At 43.6% G+C, this 15,084-nt stretch overlaps 1 pseudogene; it reads left to right on the forward strand.

Annotated features, from left to right (window-relative positions):
* The first annotated feature begins 293 nt into the window (after nucleotides 1–293).
* On the forward strand, nucleotides 294–14,836 carry LOC130026098 (RAD52 motif-containing protein 1-like; annotated as a pseudogene).
* The last annotated feature ends 248 nt before the right edge of the window (nucleotides 14,837–15,084 follow it).

Genomic DNA, 15,084 nt, shown 5'->3' on the forward strand with positions numbered 1-15,084 from the left:
TGTTGTTTTTTTTAACAATGGTAAGGAAAATGGCAATCTGAATATCTCTATAACTTTGAATGTTGTATGTATTGCAGTTTGGGCATTCTTTAAGAAAAGAGTCTCTTAAAAATTGTGGATTTACTATTATTTACAATGACTAGAAACATTTTCTGGAAAGTGAATTTTACTTTTACTGGTTCTTTATATTTTCCTTGAATAGAACAAAGAAAGTTCCTTTGTAAACTTCCAGCTTCCATATACTTTTGTCTCTTTGCAGTAAACTTCTAAAAGTAAAGAATATAAAGGAAACGATGGTTTCCATTGAAGGTAGCCTTCATGAATACCTTGCTGATATGTATACTGCTTTACTGCAAAGTTGTTTTGAAGAGTTTTTTTCTGGTTTGGAGTAGAGGTCATTTTTCCATTTTAATTTGTGATTCTGAATGAATAAGGGTTTGAGTTGGATAAGTATAGTCTGTTGGTTTTTTTACCTTGATAATGTGCTTAAATATTGCTTGTCTTGTAGAAATATTGATTAGGGAATAGGGTATGTATTTTTTGTTTGTTTGTTTGTTTGTTTCGGGACCACATCTGTTGGTGCTTGGGGAATACTCCTGTCTTGGTGCTCGGGGGGACTTCTTTTGATGATGGGAACTTGGTGGTGATGGGCATTAAACATGGGCCTCCTGCATGCAAAGCATGTGGTCAGCCCATTGAGCAAGCTCTCCAGTCATTCAACTTCATTACTGTGTGCAGCTCACGTTTTTTTTTTTCATTTTGCTTACTGTTGTCTGTAGGATCTTTTAAAATAATGAAAATGTGTTTGAGCGCAGTTGATATTTTTAAGCTGCAGTTTAAATTTCTGAAAGTGCCATGTTAAAGTTAAGATTTTCAGAGTTTTGTGGAATATTTAAAAAAATGATTACTTGTCTTTTACCATGTACCATGTAAATGGTGATTAGTAAAATGCTACAAAGTTCTTATCAGTAATGCAAACACAAAGAGGTAAATGTGTGAGGTCCTAAGTGTGAAAAGGCATATTTTAGATAAAAATATTATCGTTTCTAGGGAATTACAAGAATTAATATGAAATCAGATATTACTTTGGTATGTAAAATTATTGTGATGCTAAATATAGCTTGTTTCAGTGCTTTCTTATTAAAAAATCTTTAACTATGTCAATTTTATTGTGATACCAGGATTTACAGTATCGTAAATCATTGATTTTGTGCATACATCTTTGCAGTACCACACGTAACACCAGCGACTAATTCCTTTGACTGATGTCTCAAGGACCTTTCCCAATTCTCCACCCTCCCCACACCAACCTTCATGCAACCTCAGTTCTATAGATAAAAACTTTCCGTTTAGACTATAGAAGAAAAACAGTATGCAGTATTAGAGAAGTGTGTATTACTGTATTGGGTTTGAGGGTATAGAGAAATATTCTAGATGGAGGAAATTCTAGTTCTGTGCGGTGGGTGACCGCGGCGTCCCTGCAACATTCTCTGTCCTCAGCCTTCCCCGCTTCGCCTTCTGAATGCCGTGCGGGTCTTCCCCAGCGCTGCTGCCACCCCATCCGTGGTTCTAGGCCGTGGTCACATTGTATTCGCGTGCGCCGCCCACTCAGCCCAATGGGCCTGCAACCTGCAGCCGCTTTTCCAGTCCTCTCCGCTGAAGGTGGGTTGGCGCTTGGCTGGGATGGGGGCCATGGGAAGCAGTGCTGGGCTGGGGCACCTTGCACTGCCAGATACCCCCTGCCCCCCCAGCTTCCCGCTGCCTTGCAGTGTCTACCAGTATCCAGGCAACACACGGCGAGTCCCCACAGGCTGTCTTCTGCAGAAACTCCGAGGCTGGTTGCAGTAAGAGACTAGCTGGAAGCGTCAGAGCCCAGTTCACAGCCTCCACCTGGCTTTGAGGGGGTCCAATATGTGCTTGACAGTTCTGCTACCTGGAGGGACTCACGGCCAGCATCATCGCTCTGTCTTCCGCCCACTGTTCCCGGTGCCCACCCTGTGTTCCCATTTCCCACTGAAAACATTCTTCCCTTTGGGTGCTCCTGGGGCTCCACGGTCTCCAGCTCCTGAATTCCATCTTTAGTCCCATTCTTTTGTCTGGCCCATTTCCATTCTTCTGTGGTTCGGTTCAATTTTGGTGGAGCAGGGTTGGGTGTGGAGGGGATGGGGTTAGAACCTAGGGGTCCCCCGCTCCGCTGTTTTCCCGTGCAGACCCCCACCCCCTCCCATACTTCTGAATATATGAATGAGAATTATGGTTTCCAAGCCTTTCACATGATAATTCTAAGCCTCCTCTGATTGGCTCCCTGAAGTGGCTTCTCTTGTGGTCATTCTCACTCCCCGTCCTTTTGTCCTTGCCTGCGACTTGATCAGACATGAGAACACCCCTTCGTGTGACCACAGACTCTTCTGCTCCTCTGCAGACCCAACACCTGCTTCAGCCCCTACTCCAACCCCTAGGAGTGAAATCAAGGTCTCATGGACCTTATTTGCTTTGCAGACAGTAAGCTGCAGCTAGACTCTGGCCATCTCACGGTCATATTACAGCTGGATTTGAAAACGTTTTTGGCCATAGCAATTGAAAAGCTGGAGCGATAGCACAGCAGTAGGGCATTTGCCTTGCACGCAGCCAACATGGCCGACCCGAGTTAAATTCCTCCGCCCCTCTCCGAGAGCCCGGCAAGCTACCAAGAGTATCTCGCCCGCACAGTAGAGCCTGGCAAGCTATCTGTGATGTATTCGATATGCCAAACACAGTAACAACAAGTCTCAAAATGGAGACGTTACTGGACCTGCTCCAGCAAATCGATGGACAACGGGAGGACAGTGATAGTAAAGAGGGGGAAAGCTCTTGGCTTCCACTTGCTAACACTGGTTGGATCCCTGGCATCCCCTCCTAAGACCTACCAGGAGGGGTTCTTGAGTGCAGAGCCAGGATGAAGCCTGGGCATTGCCAGGTGTGGCCCCAAACCCCAAAATAAATAAATACACTTATATCCATTTTGGGCTGGAGCAATAGCACAGCGGGTAGAGCGTTTGCTTTACAAGCTACCGAAAGCTACCGAAAGTATCTCGCTCCCACTGCCAAGCCTGGCTAACTACCCATGACGTATTCGATATGCCAAAAACAGTAATAGAATCTCACAATTTGTTGTGAAACGTTACTGGTGCCCACTCGAGCAAATCTATGGACAATGGAGGACAGTGCTACAGTGCTATATCCATTGTAATTAATGAGTGGTACTCCTCCCACCCCTTTCTCTCATTGGCTATTAAGACCATTTCGTAGGAACAGGGATGTGACTCAGTGGCAGAGCATAGACCTTGCATGAGTGAGGGCACCCCAGGAGGAAGGCGAGTTTCATAAATATGGTGTTGAGATTTTTATGGCATAAGATTCATTACCAGTATAGTGATAATGGCAACATTCTGTAAATCAGTATGTAGTTGTGAAGGTGGTACTCTAGTTTGATCTTCTCATGCACAGGCTGGGATTACTACCTTATCTCTGAAAATTATCCATTTCCATGAGAGGTTCTTTTATAACTTGGAGAGCACCCATTGTTCTTGTCTATCTTTGGCCTCCTATAAGTACAGAAAAGTAAAGGGGATCTTAATGTAAAATGAAGGAAAGACTCAAGTCATCAGAGAATTTCTTCATAGTTACCAGCAAAAAAATGAATAAAAAAAAACTGTTACAAAATTAAGGTAACTCCTCTCCAGGGTCTCAGAACCCTTCAGAAGCTTCCTAAGTTGACAAAACTGCAGTCACTACAGGTCCAGGCCAGTCTGTGGTGTAAGCATTCAAAGATCAGTCTTCATTGCTCCCTCTCCTCAGGCAGCTTTAGGTTGGAGAAACTAATTTTGTTCTCTTTTCTCATTCCTTGATTTATTCTCTCAACCAACAAACTATCAAGCCTTTGTGAGTAACACACTTTTCTTGCTTCAGAGAATGAGGAAAGGATACAATATGGATTCTTTGAGCACTCAAGGTGCTTATAAACTGGTTATAGTGATAGGCACATGAAACAAATCAATAATTAGTATTGCTCTGCTTTTATTTGTGTTTGAATAGTTTTTCTTTTATGTTTTGCAATGCTCAAGGCTTTCTTCTGACTCTGCACTCAGGGATCACTTCTAGTAGGCTTGGGGGCACCACATGGGGTACTGGGGGTCATACCCAGATTGGCCACATGCAATGCAAAAATGCCTTGCCCATTGGACTATCTCTCCACCCTTGCATTTGAATTTTTATTAATAAGTTCATATAGTACATATTGGCTGAAAGTTAAAATTGTCATTTAAGAACTAATGATATAAGAAGTCCACAGTAATGTATTTAGTGAAGTTAGAATACAGGTATTTTGTATTTTATAAAGAATCTCTTATGCAGATGATCTTGATCACTTGGTCACTTGATATCCCGTTATTCATTGATTCGCTCGAGCGGGCGCCAGCAATGTCTCCATTCATCCCTATCGCGTGCTATTGTAGCCCAATGGCATCTGCTCATTCTAGGAACACGAAGAGCCTCAAATCGATCATTCAGGGTCTTGATAAAGAAGTCTGATCATCTCATAAGTGGACGGACACATGATCTTTTGATGTCCCGTGGAATCCAGTCCGTAATGGCTCTAGTCCAGCAGTCATCTCCAAATTTCATTACGTGTCCAACCCATCTGATTTTCGACGCCTTGGCAAATGAGACAGCATCCCTGATTCTTGACCGTTGAAGAAGGTGGAAATTTCGGATTCTTTTCTCTCATTTGAGTGAAGCATGATACTCAAGCATAGCTCTTTGGATTCCTCTTTGGGAGACTCGAATAGCGTTCTCATCATGTTTGTGTAGGGCCCAGGTCTCTGAGGCATATGATAATGCAGGAAGAACAGTGGAATCGAAGAGATGTGCCCGGAGCCAGAGGTTCTTTGTCCTCTTAGCTATTTCTTCAACATTCTTGAAGGCGTTCCAAGCCACTCTCTTTCTCCTGCGCAAGTCAGGTGCCAGGTCATTCGTCATGTTGACTTGTCGACCTAGGTACACATAACTGTTGCATTCGGAGATGTTCATCCCATTGAGCGTGAATGGAACGTCAGGAACGAGACCATTTCTCGAGAAATGCAGGTGATCGTTGCTTATAAAATGGTATAACAAAAAATAAACGAAACTATAGTCTCTTCTAGCAAGGCTAATAATTTGGAGAGAGGAGTGCTGTAGATGAGGTCTTGCTTTGGTGGCAGGTCTATCTTACCTATCTTTCAGGTTATAGTTACAGGCAAGAGCTTCTAGCAAGAGCTTCTAGATAGAATCACTGAAGCAATTTACTTCTTTTGCTTATCTACAATCTTGCAGATCTTACAGCTTATAGTTTCACTTGCCACCAGAAGTCAGGGACACGCTCAGATTAATCAGAGATTTTGGAAATAATGCAGAAAAGTATCACGGCTTGAGAATAATACGTATTAGTGCTTCCTATGAACTTAATGCCTAAACTGTTTAAAGGACCAAAGAAATAGGCCAGGAGTTAATGGGCTGACCTTGCTTGCTGCCAACCTGGTTCTATCCCCAGCCGCACATGATTCCCCCAACCACCACCTGGAGTGATCTCGGAGCACAGAGCTAGGAGTAACTGATTACTGCTGAGTATGGCTCTGAAACTACAGCAACCAGCAAAGTTTGTTTGATTTGCTCTTCACGGCCACTTTATGAAACTTGTACTGAGAAGTCTTGGGTGGGCTGAATTAGATCTCTGTGGGAAGTCGTTCCTAATCTCGGGTATCTCTCTTATGTCTTTAGGTTCGTCTCAGCAGACATAAAGCAGTTCGACATTCTACACTTGCCCTAAACAGCTCCCAGTGCCAGGAACTGGCAAACTAATATTTTGGTTTCAATGGATGGTCTAAAAGGATTGTCAAGGTACGAAGCGGGGAGAGAGTTCAAGTGCGGAACTTGTGCCCACCGTGTTCAAGGCCCTGGGTTTTGTCCTGAGTATTGCACGACTCCCAGCTCTGTGGGGTGTTACCCCAGCAGGCTCAGAGAACCTGCAGACCTGATAGATGAGAGTCGTCTAAGTGAAAGTGTTGGATCACCGGTCACACCCCAGAATCAATAAGGTCTCAGTGAGTTGACGGTGGTGTCCATATTCTACAAGTCTTGTGTGCTCTGTATGTTCATGGCTGGGAAGTTTTGTTTAATGTTGAAGTCACAGGTTACTTCAACGGTTGGCAAGGATTGCTGGAGTTTCGTTTTTATTTCTAATTAAACTTTTTTTTCCAGAAATACGTTTTTGTTTTTTAGAACTTTATAGTGAAACACCATGAGGTACATTTGTAGATTTACAAATTTTTGTGCTTGGGTTTCAGTTATACAATGATCGAATACCTATCCCTCCCACCCCCCCATCCTCCCCATCCCACCCTGCCTCTGTGGCAGGGCATTTCCCTTAGTTCACTCTCTCCTTTTGGGTGCTGTGGTTTGCGAAAGAGGCATTGAGTGGCATCTAATTAAACATTTTAAAATCTACATTGAGATGTTCAGAAGGACCTTCAATCTGAACTCTTAACAGCTTCAGGATCTTTCTGAACTTGAAGAAAGGGAAAATGAAGATATTGTGGCACCACTTCAGAAGCAAAGCGTGAAGATCTTCTGTGCTTTAGAGGTGGTTTTGTCGTCCTTTGGCAAGAGCCCTGGAGTTGGCAGAGCCGAGGAGACTTTGGATAAACTGGAAGGTCTCTGTGGGGACTGGAATGGGGGTGTGGGTAAGAATTCATTCTCTCTCTCCCTCTCTCTCTCTCTCTCTCTCTCTCTCTCTTTCTCTCTCTCTCTCTCATCATATTTTCAGATACATCACAAACTGCCCTCTCCTTGCTAAGTAAGCTGCTAAAGCCATGGGCCGATGCTTTTAATAATACTTGTTTAAATCTTAGGTAGTAACCAACAGAACCTTTTCTTTTTGGTGGGGGAAGGACCTGGGGACCCTTCACAATTTTAGAGCTGTCTGCTTACCAAGAACCTTAGGGGTATAGGGATGGGAATAGTGTTTCTCCTATTTGGGGGTAACAGTCTTCTTTGTTCCAAAGTAATTTTTCAAATACAGATCATGTGTAATTGTCTGTTATCCGAGCGAAATCTTCATTTTGACAATGAAATACCCAAATAAAAATGTTTTTCCCCCCAGAATCTGTGGCATTTAGGCTTAGGGTATTAAATTAAAGGCAGCACTGTTAGTGAAAGAACTGGAACAGACTCTGGTAGGTGAATCTTAGGGAGAGACCAGCTCATCCTTTCCACTACCAAATCTTCCTCAAGTTCCTGAAGTTGATAGGTGATAGGGCAGATGTTTGAATGGGTTGTCACACCCCGTGGGGGGTAGGGGCGTGCCATCTGCCTGAGGTTATCTAGTCACCATCACCAAAGCCGCCTGCACTTCCCCATGGCCGGAACCAAGGGGAGGCTGACCAGATTGGTTTTTAATCTGAGAAGTGCACTCATCCCCTGGGAATGGGCTCAGCGCCCATCGGGATATATTAGCTCTAGAATTACCAGTTATCCAATTCCGTTATTCCTAGCTGCGGTATCCAGGTGACTCGGGTCTGCTTTGAACACTATAATATTTTTTTTTTTTGCTCTTTGGGTCACACCCAGTGAAGCACAGGGGTTACTGCTGGTTCTGCACTCAGGAATTACTCCTGGCGGTGCTCAGGGGATCATAAGGGATGCTGGGAATCGAACCTGGGTCAGCCGCCTGCAAGGCAAATGCCCTATCCACTGTGCTATTGCTCAAGCCCAGAACACTATAATTTTTGCAAAGTAATCGACTCCATGCCAGGCTGTTTTCCTCGAGGCACTCCAGAGAGGGGCAGGTGAGAGTCCTTCCTGTCCCACTACCCAACTGCCGCCACGCTCCAGGCCAGGGCGCTTTCACATTAGAAGACACTTCCTACCCATTTTCTATAATTGCCACACCATATTTGATGGAGTTCAGACAGTAGGCAACAAGTCATAGAGAGAAATATATAAATATTTGCCTCTTGGAGAGCCCATCAAGCTACTGAGAGTATCCTACCCACACGGGCAGAGGCTGGGGACTCCCTGTGACATATTCGATATACCGAAAACAGTAATACCAACAAGTCTCATTCCCCTTATCCTGAAAGTGCTCCAATCATTGGAAGAAGCTGCTAAAATCTCATCACTGGAAGGAATAGAGACGTTACTGGCCCCCACTCGAGTAAATTGATAAACAACGGGATGACAGTGATACAGTGATTATTATAAAGTAACTTATTATTATAAGGTAAAAGGTAAAGGCCCTCCCATTGATCGTTGATTTGCTCGAGCGGGCCCAGTAACGTCTCCATTGGAGACTTTGTTGTTACTGTGTTTGGCATATCGAATACTCTCGGTAGCTTGCCGGGCTCTCCAAGAGGGGCGGAGGAATCGAACTCGGGTCGGCCATGTTGGCCGCTTGTAAGGCGAACGCCCTACCTCTGTGCTAAAATCAAAATATTTGATTACATTTAATATTCAAACGCCAATCCCACCACCAGTACACCTTCTTACCACCATATTTTGTATGTTTCCATCTCGAACCTGAACCCCTGCCCCAAAGCAGAACCGAAAGAATTTATTTTGTATTGTGTTCTGAATCAACTACTGAAAATACTCCAAAAAAGTTTCCTTAGAGGAAAGTATGTGAAGATTGTTCTACTTCCCCCAGGGACCATTAAGCCCTTCAATAAGAGGTTACTGACATGTTGTTAAAGGTTGAGCCTTGTTTGTTTGTGTGTGTGTTTGTGTGTGTATATATACACTCCTATATATACACACATCTGTAAAAATATATGTCCCTGTATGACTGGTAGCCTTCTACTTTAAATCCCATCAAATGTTTAGTGATACTCTTGGATTATTAGTGGTGTGAGGTATGTCAAGTTCCTAGTGTATAGTAGAGGAGTCTATAGGTGTCTAGCTTCAATTTGCCCATTTGAAATACATAATCAGTATGAGATTTGTGCCATGGTCTTGACTAATTCCCTTCGAGTTTACCTGTTTACGAATGTCCAGAATAGATCAGACAGCAAAAATGTATGGTAATAGCCCTGACAGAATATACCTACCAGAGAACCTTTGAGACATAGCCTTGCGTGGTACCTTCCCTTACTCATTAAGATCGTGATGTAGTTCTCTTTTTTATTTTTTTATTTTTGTTTTTATTTTTATAACCTTTTTATCTTCTCGGTTACTCCCAGCGATGTTCAGGGGTTACTCCTTGTTCTACACTCAGAAATTACTTCTGGCAGTGCTGGGAGGTCCACATGAGATGCGGGGGTTCGAACCCAGGTCAGCTGCATGCAAGGCAAACGCCCTACCTGCTGTACTAGAGTTCCAGCCCCAGTTCCCCTTTCAGAGGTCATAAAAATCAATTCTAGAGGTTGGCATAGTAAATCCATTTGTTTTGGTTGGATTTAGGATCATTATCATTCCTTACGAAAAGGAAGACCACTCAGAAGTTTGCTATTCAAAAGACTGTGTCAGATGCATTTCAGAAACTGCTCATTGTGGTTTAGGTAAGACTTTTGTAGGTTGTCTTGAAGTCCTGCAGTTTTCTTACTTGAAGAGCAAATAAATTGATTTTGAGAAATAATGGAAATATAAGTACTTCCTATTCCTCTATTTTCTAGATGCTTTACAGAGTAGTCACAAATTTGTTCTTTGTGAAATCTGTGAAAAATAATTACAGCAAATATTACCCCCAATGTATAAATGTAGAATAGTTTAGACTGTAGAGAGAATATTTGATCCAATTCTTCTTTCTCAATTGTTTGTCAATAAAGCAGAAGAGAATAGTGGTTCTAAACTTCAGAATCCTCTGTTTAAGTACTAGTTCTGTCCATTTTTTTCTTTTCTTTTCTTGGTTTTTGGGCCACACCTGCTGACGCTTAGGGCTTACTCCTAGCTATGTGCTCAGGTACCACTTCTAGCAGGACTCGGGAAACCACATGGGGTGCCAGGGACTGAACCTGCGTTGTATGCATGCAGGGCAAATGTTCTACCCATAGTAATAGAACTCTGGCCCCTCTACTTTTTAAAATGCAGCTGTAGGTCTCTAAACATATATGTGAAGGTATTTCTAAGCCGCAATTTTCTTTTCTTTTCTTTTTTCTTTGCTTTCTTGGGCCATACACAGTGATGCTCAGGGGTTAGTCCTGGCTCTGCACTCAGGAATTATCCCTGGCGGTGCTCAGGGGACCATATGGGATGCTGGGAATCGAACCCACGTCAGCCATGTGCAAGGCAAACGCCCTCCCTGCCTCACTAAGCTGCAATTTTCTGAAAAAATATACTTTTAGTTTTGCTTACCTTATATTGTAAAAGTAAATAACACTTACCTAGAACTGCACTCATTTGTGGAATATAAAGTAACAGAATTGGAGACTAACACCCAAGGATAGTAGAGATCGGGACCAGGAGGATTGCTCCACAGCTCGAAAGCAGGCCTCGCATGCTGGGGGAAAAGGCAGCTCAGATAGAGAAGGGACCACCAAGTAAAGGATGCTTGGAGGGCCCATTCGGGATGAGAGATGTGTGCTGCAGGTAACTACAGACCGAACATGATAGCCACTTAATGCCTATATTGCAAACCACAACACCCAAAGGAAGAGAGAGATTAAAAGGGAATAGTCCTGCCATGGGGGGGAGGGGCGGTGGAATGAGGGAGTCATGGGAGGGATACTGGGAACACTGGTGGTGGACAATGGGCACTGGTGGAGGGATGGGTACTCAATCATTGTATGACTGAAACATAATCACGAATGTTTGTAAGTCTGTAACTCTATCTCACAGTGATTCATTAAAAAGAGAAAGAAAGAAAGGGGCTGGAGCGATAGCACAGTGGCTGGGGTGTTTGCCTTGCATGCAGCTGACCTGAGTTCGGTTCCCACCATCCCATATGGTCCCCTAGCACCGCCAGGAGTGGTTCCTGAGTGCAGAGCCAGGAGGAAACCCTGCATCGTTGGGTGTCACCCACAAAAACAAAAAAATAAGAAAAACATTAAATAATAAAAATAAATGTTTAAAAAGACTTACCTAGAATTTACTAAAGGACGAAATATTCTAATTATTGCTACTGTTTTCCTACTGAAGAGGAAACTTAACTGGAATCAGTTCGGGGTTGGTTTTCAGCACTGACATATTGAGTGTTTGTGAGTCTATTTAACAACCAACTATGTGTTGTGAACCTTCACAGTGATTCTGCTGGCGGTGCTTGGGGGATCCTATGGGATGCTGGGAATCGAACCCAGGTCAGCCACATTCAAGGCAAACGCCCTACCCGCTGTGCTATTGCTCCAGCCCCCTATTTAAGATTTTTAATTTTTTTCCTCTTATGGAATTTTCTAGTGCTATGGATATTTCCGGCTGTGCCCAAAGGAAACTGAATAATCCGTACAGAATCCACAAACAGAATTGCTCTCCTTGCTTTATAGCCCTGCAGTCTTAGAGACAGAAATTTTCAGTTGTCAGAGACCTTATTTATTACACGAGTAGCTCCTGGGTTGACTTCAGCCTTGCAGTCTGGGCAATTTTCTAGCAAAAGAGACTTCTGTGGTCATCTGGTAAAATTTCTATCAACTATAATAACTTTTAAGAACCAATGGGGGGTTAGGAAGATGGTACCAGAGCCTTGCATATCCCTGGCACGGCATATGGTCCCCTCTAGTACCATCCGGGAGCACAGAGCCAGGAACAGTCCCTGAGTACCAGAGGGTAGGATCTACAAACCCCAAATAAAAAGAAATGAAAGAAGCAGTGGGTTGGAGAGATAGCTCAACAGGCTGAGCACATTCTTGGCATGCAGGAAGCAGGTTTCAGTTCCAGCTCAGCACTGCATTGCCAGGAATGACTCCAAGAACTAAGTGGGTATAATCCCTGAGCACCTTTGAGAATGACCTCAAAACAGAGAAGCAAAAGGAACCAAACTTAATGTCTGCATTGACAAGGAAAATACTCTTATCTTATGCTTTAGAAATAAAATTATTGGATGTATAAAGGAAGTACACACCCACTATCACTGTGTACTACCTTCATAGAAAGAATATTTTAGCCAATAATTTTGAATTGATCTTTGTTAACTTTATTTCAGAAAGTGGTAAATTAGCTGTGGAATATCGGCTTTTTGAGGAGCTCACTGATGCCAGAACCGAAGAACTACATGATTTAGTTCAAGTACGTGAAGAGAAAAACTCAAGGATGAAATATGCAGGATGTCTGTAATTCAAAATAATGAGCAGACTTTAGAAGATTTTACCATGTGTTAGCGATTCTACCGTTCCCAGAAAAATATGAAACTCTCAAACTTTACTTCAGAGAATTTCTGAAGTTTCCCTGAAGTCCTGGCCCTTATTTGAAAAATAGAGAGTTCTGAGTGCCCTCTGCATTCTGTCAGAGAAATCCTTTTTTTTTTTTTTTAATGTACGAGTACTGCTACATAAATAGCAGCCACAGATTACGCTGGTTGAATTGGGCATGAACTCCACCTTACTCTTTTTTTTCATTTTTTATAATTTTATTTAATGAATCACCATGAGAGCAGTTACAAAACTTTCGGGTTTAAGTCTCGGTCATACAATGAAACACCCATACCTTCACCAGTGCCCATTCTCCACCACCAAAATCCCCAGTATACCCCATCCCACACCCTCCCCCTACCTGTGGGGCAGATGATTTCTACATTACTCTCTCTCTACTTTGATTACATTCAATATTTTGACACCAGACCTACCATTATTATTTGGGATTTTACTCCAACACTCATATCTGCCAAAAAGACAACCGTAGACAACTTTTTTTCTATTGCTGGTTCTGAATAACATATGATGCCGCACTGCCACAGCAGTGGCTGCGCAATTTTGAAATTCCAAAATTTTAACAATTAAATCTGGAGGGATTTCTGCCAAAACCTGCTGGGTTCCGAGATTTGTTCCTGAGTCTCTGGGATCATGGCCATTAAGCAGCTTCATCAGGAGCTAGAGAGGCCGTTCGTGGAAGGTGACTCGGGGTCTCGCTGGGGTGGGGAGGAAAGGGCAAGCTCCACCCCCATCCTGTGAGGCCCCATGTGTCTCCTCACTGAGGGCCCAAACCTGACTCTCCAATGGCGTCTGGAAGATGGCGGCCACCAAGCCTTCTAGGGGGAGCAGATGGAGGGACAGCACCCTTCCCCCTCTGGGGTGGCAGGGCGCCGGTAACCCACTGCGGGGCCCAGATGCAGAAAAATGCCTTTTTGAACTCCACTTAAACAGGGTCTAGGAATGTGGGGCCTTATGTGTCATCATGCTACAGCATTTGAAAAGTTACATTTTTTTCCAAGTATGATATCATACCTAGAGCTCAGCATCTCATATATATCTCCTATGAACTATTTTATGAAAGAACCTTTCTGTTCAACAATTGCACCGTATTCCAAATTAGGAATTAATTTCCTAATTTCCAGGAGAGCATATGAATACACTATTTAAATGTGTGTGTTCTAGAGATGCAGGAGGCGGTGGGCGGCAAAATGTGATTCATATCATTGGGAACAAATTTGGAATTGAATATAAGTAATTAACTTGGCCCAAAGTCAGAAAATTTGTTTCCAAAGTTAGGGAGTTAGGGAAGAAAGTGAGAGAGAAGGTGGTTCTCTTCCTCTTGTTGAAAGCCTTTTTCTTTCCTTTGTAAAATAAATTTTATTTGTGGGTAAGGTAGCGGGGTTCACACTTGGTAGCGCTCAGGAATTACCCAGCCTGGCTCTTTGTTATAATCACGTGTCAAAGTGCTCGAGGGACCAGGTGATGGTAGGGATCAAATTCAAACCTTTCTTGTGCAAAGCATGTGCTCAATCTTTTGAACTATTGATCTAGTCCTGCAAAGAAATTTTTAAAATAGTTTAAATCAGACCCACCAAGAAAACTTCCAACACCTACAATTGGGTCTTAAAAGACTTAGCTTAGGAGCCTGAGACATAGTTCATCAGGCTGGAACATGGACTGTGATGAGGGAGACCTGGGTTTGATACCTGCCACTGCATGGCCTCCTGAGCACTGTCAGGTACAGCGTCAAACACCTCCAGGTGTGGCCCCCAAAGAGATAACAATGTCCACCTTACTAAGAAAGGTGAGAAGACATTTCGTACTAATGCCAAAGAATTCAGAAAACTAGCCCTAAATGAGGCTACTCTTGGAACCAACTCCATTCGGGGCTCTCTACTCAACTAGAGAGTGGGAAGAAGCCCCTTCTCATGGAATTTATATTCTGGAAGTGTGAGATAATAAGAACTGATATGGATGAGAAGAAGGACTGTGAAGAAAGTAAAATGGGTGCTAGTTACAGTATTGCAAGAGAGCCTTGTCACTTTCTGATGTGAACATCTTAAGTGTTCCCTCCGAGTGCTAGAAGGGCAGCCCTCTAGAAAGGAGCTTGCTCCTTTTTCTCCATGAATTTATGTTGAGTTCCATGCAAGAAAGGGGGATTTCCCCAGGCCGGTGTAAAGAAGTGCAAATGGCTGTTCATTCAGTTTAAGAACGGTCTCCTAGAATCAACTGTTTCTGGCCCCCGAGCCCTGCTTCAGAAAATGTTGTGTCCCTGATTCCGTGCTATCCCCTCTCTAGGAGAGTGATAAATAATCAGAGAGACTAAGAGCTTAAAGGAAATGACAACATTTGTGAACCCCCACTCACCCAAAGTAGTGCTCCTTTTGCAGGTCAGCTACCTTTCTTGGAAGCAGGATGGCCAAGGGGAGGAAGAATGTCTCTTGGATTTCAGTAGTGAGGAGGAAGCACCAAGACCACCACAGCTGGATTAGTGCTGTTGATTCACCAGTGTTCCCTGTCTGGGGACAAGCTGTTCCTCCCCCACCCTCAGGGCAGGAGTGGGCACTCCCAGTCCTGTTGGGTGGCAAGAGTGGGAGGGGAGGCAAGGGGGGTGGGGTAGAGGACCTGATTGGATGTGTTTGGTGCCTTGGGGGAAGAAGGAAAGCCTGGGTCCTGCTGGTTTTGAGGGGCCAGCTTTGCCCAGATCCAGTAAAGGCCAGTTAATGGCTCATAAAGATGC

The sequence above is a fragment of the Sorex fumeus genome, unplaced genomic scaffold (assembly GCF_029834395.1).
Source record: "Sorex fumeus unplaced genomic scaffold, SorFum_2.1 ptg000001l, whole genome shotgun sequence".
NCBI classification, from domain to species: domain Eukaryota; kingdom Metazoa; phylum Chordata; class Mammalia; order Eulipotyphla; family Soricidae; genus Sorex; species Sorex fumeus.